Source organism: Martes martes (assembly GCF_963455335.1).
Source record: "Martes martes genome assembly, chromosome: 3".
Classification (NCBI taxonomy): Eukaryota; Metazoa; Chordata; class Mammalia; order Carnivora; family Mustelidae; genus Martes; species Martes martes.
The window spans coordinates 178,576,604-178,586,121 of record NC_137890.1 but is presented as its reverse complement, the minus strand read 5'-3'; positions in this window follow the sequence as shown (position 1 = coordinate 178,586,121).

Below are 9,518 nucleotides of genomic sequence, written 5' to 3'. Positions count from 1 at the left end.
AGAAAAAAGGTTTATATTGAAAATTTATATTACTAAAAATATCAAAGTATAGTACAGTCCTGATTATTTTTTTTAACATTTTGCAAATGTTTATAAGTTCCTGTAGTCATTATTCTAAACAAGCTTGAAAACTTGAAATTGTAAAAATTATAATTTAAATTAGAAATGAATTACTTTCAGAATTTGGTAGGCTACAAGATGTGCCCCTTTGTCAAAATATATTTTGGCTTCATTTGCAGTTTAGATGAAACAGTTGGATGTTTTTTGTGTATTCAAGAGTGCATTAAATTCTTTTAATAGTGAAAAATCAAGTTATAACCACAATGAATATTTTATTAATCTTGTCCTTGTTCAGTATCTTGCATAAATTTTTATTATAATTGTCCCAAGTTATACAGTATGTGGACAATATTGTGTGAAGTGTGTTTTGCATTTGTGCATTTAAATTATTTGTGTAATTAGGGCTCTGAGTGACACTTTTTGGTAAAGAGAAACTATATTTAAATATTCAAGCAAGTATATATTTCCATGTAAAGCTAATGTGAAGACTAATGTATTTTTTATAATGCAGTTTAAAGAGTAAATTTGTTTTCAAAGTTGCCAAGATAAAATTTATCAAATATTGAAATTTGTCTCTACTTTCTCTTCAAGTTAGGAAGTTTTTCTGGGAATACTTAAGGAATCAGAGAATAATGAAAACGAGTTCATTTTATAAATGGTCTTAGAGATAATAAATAAGAGAATATAAATGTTGATGCTGGTGAGGAAATAGTTTAACCAAAGATATACAGGTATGTTCATGGAGTACTTATTTCAAAGGATTAAATTTAACAGCTATTTGTTTCTCTGGTGGAGTAGCAGGTTAGCAACTTCTCACTTCGTATACCTGTATCGAAAGAGTCAATGAACGGGACTGAGTTCAGGAGGCAGAAGCCACATCATTAGTTGACACCTGGTGGGAAGAGAGAACTTCGGTGCCTCCAGTATCATAGTGTATGTTATAAAGGACAAGAAAACATGGAAAAGTATACGTATGTCACTGAGGTCAGGGCCTTGGGCCCCAATAGTACTGATTTCTGGGATTTTTTGGTCCAGGATTATATTGCTAAGATGGAACAACAGCCTACTCTCTGTGATAAAAAGTTACTAAAGTAAAAATATATGATGGATGTCCATATTCACAAAAGGACTTTTCTATATAATAAAATGTGGAACATACTGAAAAATCATGTAATTAGGGAATTAACACATCAAAATGTCAACCTGAGAAGATGAGAGGCTGAGGAAGAGTCTCAACATTTCCTTAAACTTTATTTAGACCCCAAATATTGGGAAATGAGACAGTAAGTTTCCTTTGTTCTTCTTATACTTTATACGTGTATTTAAAAAGTTCTCCCCAAATATTTTAAACAATTTACCTTGATTAAGAAATAGGTCTAGGATGAACTATAATTTGTTGCTGAATCTTTAAATAAGTATGAACTTATACTTTATTTACGTTTATAATTTATTATATGCATGTTGGTTTTTTTACATGCATTTTATTTTCTAAGTTTTTAAGCTGGACGTGTGTGTGTGTGTGTGTGTGCGCGTGTACATCTTGAGCCCTTACTTACTAAGTGCCGGGCATTGTTCTGAGCTTTTAACCTGTATTATCTCATTTGATCTTCAAAGAGCCCTATGAGTTAGGTACTGTGATTGTCACTAAATAGCTCTATGCCTCAATTTTGGGATTACAAATGAGTTGTTATTTACTGTGTTCAGATGGGGATTATAGTCCCCAGTGCCAGGACACCACTAATCTATTGTCTGTATAGTTTAGCCTTTTCTGGACATTTTGTGTAAATGGCATCATACAATATGTGGTGTTTGTGTCTGGCTTCTTCATTTACTATAGTGTGTTTGAGGGTCATTCATGTTGTGGCATGTATCAGTATTTAGTTCTTTTCTTATTGCTGAATAGTATTTATAATTAGTTTTTAATGAAGCTGGTAACAGAATGCTGGTCTCCTGACAAATATGATAAAAGCTGTTAGGCTTGAGGCTAGCTGTTCCTTTATGACTCTCATACCTGTTACCCTTGATTATTACCCCATTTCCAAGACCAACTGGATATCTGCCTTTTTAAGTGCCCTTATCCCATACTTGAATGCTTTATACTTCTCTGTCTTTGACTCTTACTCCCTTTACTGCCCATCCTGGCATTCTTCACCGTGCTCTGTGAATTCTCATTTTTATTGTCAACACATCCTGTGTTTTCCCAATCTTTCTCACAGTGGAGTGCTTGAATGTAACAGAACTGAGAATCACATCCAAGTTAGCCATTCTCTTAATCTCCACGGGCTGGAGAGCCAGGCAGTGTTGGTGATGGTACTGGTCATGGTGAACACTCTTCTTTACAATTACACTTCTCCATAACCCCAGTACACACCATCAAAGTCAAGAAATCAACATTGATAATGGTATAACTCTGTTCCACAGACCTCATTTGGATTTTACAGATTGTTCTACAGTTCCCTTTCTAGGTCCAGGATTCTACCCAGGATCACACACTGTCATGACTGTTCAGTTTCCTTCTGTATGGAGCAGTTCCTCAGCCTTTCTTTGTATTTAATAACTTGACATTTTGAAGTGTACAAACCAGTTTCTTTGTGGAATGTCCCTCAGTTTGAGTTTGTCTGGTGTTTCTTTATAGTTAATGCTTTGCGGGGGTGGGGGGGCAGAAATTCTGTGGACTTTTCAATGTATCATAATCGCAGCCATGTGATGTCAGTTTGAATAAAAGTGGTGATTGAAAATATCCAGCCTTTGTCTTTATTTTAGAGGAAAAACTTTTAATAATCTGAAATGGGGGCTCTTGTAGTGGGTAAACCGAGTTATCAACAGTAACATTTTTCCACAACTGAATTTTGAGACAATTGGGAAGGAGAATTTCCTTATATTTGTCATCCAACTCATACATAAGACGGTAGTTTATGTGTACACTTAACAAATACTACTCTCCATAACCTCAGTACCTCTGGCCCTATGCCAAGTCCTCTGGTGGGTGCCAAGGGTCCAAGCATCAACCACACAAGCCTCTAGTTGCTCACTTTCATTAACTGATATGAGTGACAGAGAATTTCAATTGTGGTAAGTTAGTGGGCATGCAGCATTATTCTTGTCCTTTCAAAAGATTGTTAGTAAACCTATACAGATAACACGAGATACTGCTATTTGGTGTGGAAAAATTTATCAACTTCGCACTGAGACTATTTGCAAGGCATTTCTCATCATTATCTGGAAAGATTGCTTTCCTGTGTTTGCATTATTATGAATAGTCTCTGTTGGTTTGATGAGTCAAGATGAATTGTTACATAGACTCCCTTAGTTATTTGTCTTAATGGGGCACAGAACAGACTTCCTAAGGACAAGCTGACATATTCAGCAGCCGTTTAGTTTTTGAGTCGAGCTATTGTCAGCTCTTTTGAACGGGAAAAACATAGGGTTTATTAAGTTTTTTTGGAGAGTTGTTACTACTGGTCACAGATAATGAATTACATGATATATCCATTGTGCTGAAATTATTGAGGTGAGTGACCACTTGCAAATACTATGTACCATGATTATTTCACTGTACCAAATGGTGGTGGTCTTGTAACTATTGCTGTAGCTTCACACTGTTCCTTCTTACATCTAGAATGTATTTAAGGGAGTATTTGAGGGAGCATTGATGGCTCTATAGAGTCAGAGAAACCACTTGACCCTTACAAGTCATCATCTTCAGGTTTTCATTCTGGGTATGCTACTTCACATATCCATAACCTAGCAGAACTAGAAAGTTCTTTTTTTTTCCCACAGAGAAAGAATCTCACATCAAATATAACTTGCATGACAGTGTGTGACAGTGTTCTGAGAACAAACAGTAATCCCAAATTGCCCAGCCTAACCAGTAACGACTGCCAGGTAGCATTTGGAGCTAGGACTTTTCTTCAGCTGTGCTGAGTGATCCTGTGAGGTGGCAGAACATGAGGATGGTTCCAAGTGGCAGAAGAGAGGGGTGAACTAGCCATCAGGGAGATTCAAATTAAAGCCACATTGAGATACCACCTTACACCAGTTAGAATGGCCAAAATTAGCAAGACAGGAAACAACGTGTGTTGGAGAGGATGTGGAGAAAGGGGAACCCTCTTACACTGTTGGTGGGAATGCAAGTTGGTGCAGCCACTTTGGAGAAGAGTGTGGAGATTCCTTTAGAAATTAAAAATAGAGCTTCCCTATGACCCTGCAATTGCGCTACTGGGTATTTACCCCAAAGATACAGATGTAGTGAAAAGAAGGGCCATCTGTATCCCAATGTTTATCTCAGCAATGGCCACGGTCGCCAAACTGTGGAAAGAACCAAGATGCCCTTCAACGGACAAATGGATAAGGAAGATGTGGTCCATATACACTATGGAGTGTTATGCCTCTATCAGAAAGGATGAATACCCAACTTCTGTAGCAACATGGACAGGACTGGAAGAGATTCTGCTGAGTGAAATAAGTCAAGCAGAGATAGTCAATTATCATATGGTTTCACTTATTTGTGGAGCATAACAAATAACATGGAGGACATGGGGAGATGGAGAGGAGAAGGGAGTTGAGGGAAATTGGAAGGGGAGGTGAACCATGAGAGACTATGGACTCTGAAAAACAGCCGGAGGGTTTTGAAGGGGTTGGGGGGGGTGGGAGGTTGGGGGAGCCAGGTGGTGGGTATTAAGGAGGGCACGTATTGCATGGAGCACTGGGTGTGGTGAAAAACAATGAATTCTGTTACGCTGAAAAGAAATAAAAAAATGAAACAAAACAAATTACATGAAAAAAGGCACATAAAAAAAAGAAGAGAGGGGTGGTGTGTGTGGGGGGGTGGGGTAAAAAAAAAAGTGGTGAATAAAAAAGCTAAATTTTAGTATTCTCTATAACCAAGTGGCCATTTTAAAATTGATGATAGTGGGCGCCTGCGTGGTGCGGTCTGTAAAGGGTCTGACTCTTGGTTTTGGCTCAGGTCATGATCTCAGGATTGTGAGATGGACCCCCATGACTGGGCCCGAGCTCAGCATGGAGTCTACTTGAGATTCTCTCTGCCCCACCTCTCTCTCTCTCTCTCTCTCTCTCTCTCAAATAAGTCTTTAAAAAAGACGATAGCTTGGCTATTTTTAATATGTTTGGATCACCTAATTAAATGACCTAACTTTTTTTTTTTAAGACTTTATTTATTTATTAGAGAGAGTACAAGTGCGGTGGGGAGGAGCAGAGGGAGAGGGAGAGGCAGGCTCTCCACTGAGCAGGGAGCCCAAAGCGGTGCTGGATTCCAGGACCCTGGGATCATGACCTGAGCTGAAGGCAGACACTTAACTGACTGAGCCATCCAGGCACCCCTAAATGACTTCAATATTTAAAACATTTTAAAAATTTATTCTTATTTTATTTTATATGACCATTTTACTGAAATAGAATTCATATGCCATAGAATTTACCCATTTAGAGTACAATTCAGTGGTTTCTAGTATATTCACAGAGTTGTGCAGACATTGTCACAATCCATTTTAGAACATTTTTGTTAATGAAACCCCATGCACACCAGCCATCAATAAATAAATAGCATTTGCCACCAAAAAGAAACCCCATCCTTGTTAGCAGTTGTCCTCCATTCCCTCAGCCTCCCTTTATCCCAGCCTTCTGGCAGTCACTAATCTTTCTGTCTCTATGGATTTGCCTATCCTGGCCATTTTGTTCTGGGATCGAGCCCCACATCCGGCTCCCTGCTCAGTGGGAAGTCTGTTCTGTTCTTCCACTCCCCCTCCTTGTGTTCCTGCTCTTGCTATCTCTCTCTCTCTGTGTGTCAAATAAATAAATAAAATCTTTAAAACAAAACAAAGAAACAGGATCATTTAATATGTAGCCTATTTGGGACTGGCTTCTTTCACCTAGCATAATGTTAAGGTTCATCTATGTCGTGGCACGGATTGGTACCTCATTTCTTTTTATTGCCAAGTAACATCTCATTGTATGGCTATCTCACATTTAATTTATCCCATTATCTGTTGATGGGTGCCAGCCCTGATTCTTTTTTTTTTTTTAATTAATTTATTTATTTTAATAAGCATGTAATGTATTTTTATCCCCAGGGGTACAGGTCTGTGAATCGCCAGGTTTACACATTTCACAGCACTCATCATAGCCCATACCCTCACCAATGTCCATAACCCCACCACCATCTCCCGTCCCCCCTCCCCCCAGCAACCCTCAGTCTGTTTTTTGAGATTGAGTCTTTTATGGTTTGTCTCCCTCCCGATCCCATCTTCTTTCATTTTTTCTTTTCCTACCTGCCCCCAATCCCCCCACATTGCATCTCCACTTCCTCATATCAAAGAGATCATATGATCGTTGTCTTTCTCCGATTGACTTATTTCGCTAAGCATAATACCCTCTAGTTCCATCCACGTCGTCGCAAATGGCAAGATTTCATGTCTTTTGATGGCTGCATAGTATTCCATTGTGTATATATACCACATCTTCTTTATCCATTCATCTGTTGATGGACATCTAGGTTCTTTCCAGAGTTTGGCTATTGTGGACATTGCTGCTATAAACATTTGGGTGCATGTGCCCCTTCGGAGCACCACGTTTGTATCTTTAGGATATATACCCAGTAGTGCAATCGCTGGGTCATAGGGTAGCTCTATTTTCAGTTTTTTGAGGAACCTCCACACTGTTTTCCAGAGTGGTTGCACCAGCTTGCATTCCCACCAACAGTGTAGGAGGGTTCCCCTCTCTCCGCATCCTCGCCAGCATCTGTCATTTCTTGACTTGTTAATTTTAGCCATTCTGACTGGTGTGAGGTGGTATCTCATTGTGGTTTTGATTTGTATTTCCCTGATGCCGAGTGATGTGGAGCATTTTTTCATGTGTCTGTTGGCCATCTGGATGTCTTCTTTGCAGAAATGTCTGTTCATGTCCTCTGCCCATTTCTTGATTGGATTATTTGTTCTTTGGGTGTTGAGTTTGATAAGCTCTTTATAGATTTTGGATACTAGCCCTTTATCTGATATGTCGTTTGCAAACATCTTCTCCCATTCTGTCAGTTGTCTTTTGGTTTTGTTAACTGTTTCCTTTGCTGTGCAAAAGCTTTTGATCTTGATGACATCCCAATAGTTCATTTTTGCCCTTGCTTCTGTTGCCTTTGGCGATGTTCCTAGGAAGAAGTTGCTGCGGTTGAGGTCAAAGAGGTTGCTGCCTGCATTCTCCTCAAGGATTTTGATGGATTCCTTTCTCACATTGAGGTCCTTCATCCATTTTGAGTCTATTTTTGTGTGTGGTGTAAGGAAATAGTCCAATTTCGTTTTTCTGCATGTGGCTGTCCAATTTTCCCAGCACCATTTGTTGAAGAGGCTGTCTTTTTTCCATTGGACATTCCTTCCTCCTTTGTCAAAAATTAGTTGACCATAGGGTTGAGGGTCTATTTCTGGGCTCTCTATTCTGTTCCATTGATCTATATGTCGGTTTTTATGCCAGTACCATACTGTCTTGATGATGACAGCTTTGTAATAGAGCTTGAAGTCTGGAATTGTGATGCCACTGACTTTGGCTTTCTTTTTCAATATTCCTTTGGCTATTCGAGGTCTTTTCTGGTTCCATATAAATTTTAGGATTATTTGTTCTATTTCTTTGAAAAAAAAATGGATGGGATTTTGATAGGGATTGCATTAAATGTGTAGATTGCTTTAGGTAGAATAGACATTTTCACAATATTTGTTCTTCCAATCCATGAGCATGGAACATTTTTCCATTTCTTTGTGTCTTCCTCAATTTCTCTGAGTACTTTATAGTTTTCTGAGTATAGATTCTTTGCCTCTTTGGTTAGATTTATTCCTAGGTATCTTATGGTTTTGGGTACGATTGTAAATGGGACTGACTCCTCAATTTCTCTTTCTTCTGTCTTGTTGTTAGTGTAAAGAAATGCGACTGATTTCTGTGCATTGACTTTATATCCTGACACTTTACTGAATTCCTGTATAAGTTCTAGCAGTTTTGGAGTGGAGCCTTTTGGGTTTTCCACCTATAGTATCATATCATCTGCAAAGAGTGATAGTTTGACTTCTTCTTTGCCAATTTGGATGCCTTTAATTTCTTTTTGTTGTCTGATTGCTGAGGCTGGGACTTCTAGTACTATGTTGAATAGCAGTGGTGATAACGGACATCCTTGCCGTGTTCCTGACCTTAGCAGAAAAACTTTCAGTTTTTCTCCATTGAGAATGATATTTGCAGTGGGTTTTTCACAGATGGCTTTGATAATATTGAGGTATGTGCCCTCTATCCGTATACTTTGAAGAGTTTTAATCAGGAAGGGATGCTGCACTTTGTCAAATGCTTTTTCAGCATCTATTGAGAGTATCATATGGTTCTTATTCTTTCTTTTATTAATGTATTGTATAACATTGATGGATTTGTGGATGTTGAACCAACCTTGCAGCCCTGGAATAAATCCCACTTGGTCGTGGTGAATAATCCTTTTAATGTACTGTTGGATCCTATTGGCCAATATTTTGGTGAGAATTTTCGCATCTGTGTTCATCAAGGATATTGGTCTGTAATTCTCTTTTTTGATGGGATCCTTGTCTGGTTTTGGGATCAAGGTGATGCTGGCCTCATAAAATGAGTTTGGAAGTTTTCCTTCCATTTCTATTTTTTGGAACAGTTTCAGGAGAATAGGAATTAATTCTTCTTTAAATGTTTGGTAGAATTCCCCTGGGAAGCCGTCTGGTCCTGGACTTTTGTTTGTTTGGAGATTTTTGATGACTATTTCAATCTCCTTACTGGTTATGGGTCTGTTCAGGCTTTCTATTTCTTCCTGGTTCAGTTGTGGTAGTTTATATGTCTCTAGAAATGTATCCATTTCTTTCAGAATGTTGAATTTGTTGGCGTAGAGTTGCTCATAGTATGTTCTTATAATTGTTTGTATTTCTTTGGTGGTTGTGATCTCTCCTCTTTCATTCATGATTTTATTTATTTGCGTCCTTTCTCCTTTCTTTTTGATAAGTCTGGCCAGGGGTTTGTCAATCTTATTAATTCTTTCAAAGAACCAGCTCCTAGTTTCGTTGATTTGTTCTATTGTTTTTTTAGTTTCTATTTCATTAATTTCTGCTCTGATCTTTATGATTTCTCTTCTCCTGCTGGGTTAGGCTTTCTTTGTTGTTCTTTCTCCAGCTCCTTTAGGTGTAGGGTTAGGTTGTGTATTTGAGACCTTTCTTGTTTCTTGAGAAAGGCTTGTACTGCTATATATTTTCCTCTCAGGACTGCCTTTGTTGTGTCCCACGTATTTTGAACCGTTGTGTTTTCATTATCATTTGTTTCCATGAATTTTTTCAATTCTTCTTTAATTTCCTGGTTGACCCATTCATTTTTTAGAAGGATGCTGTTTAGTCTCCATGTATTTGCATTCTTTCCAAATTTCCTCTTGTGATTGAGTTCTAGCTTCAGAGCATTGTGGTCTGTTA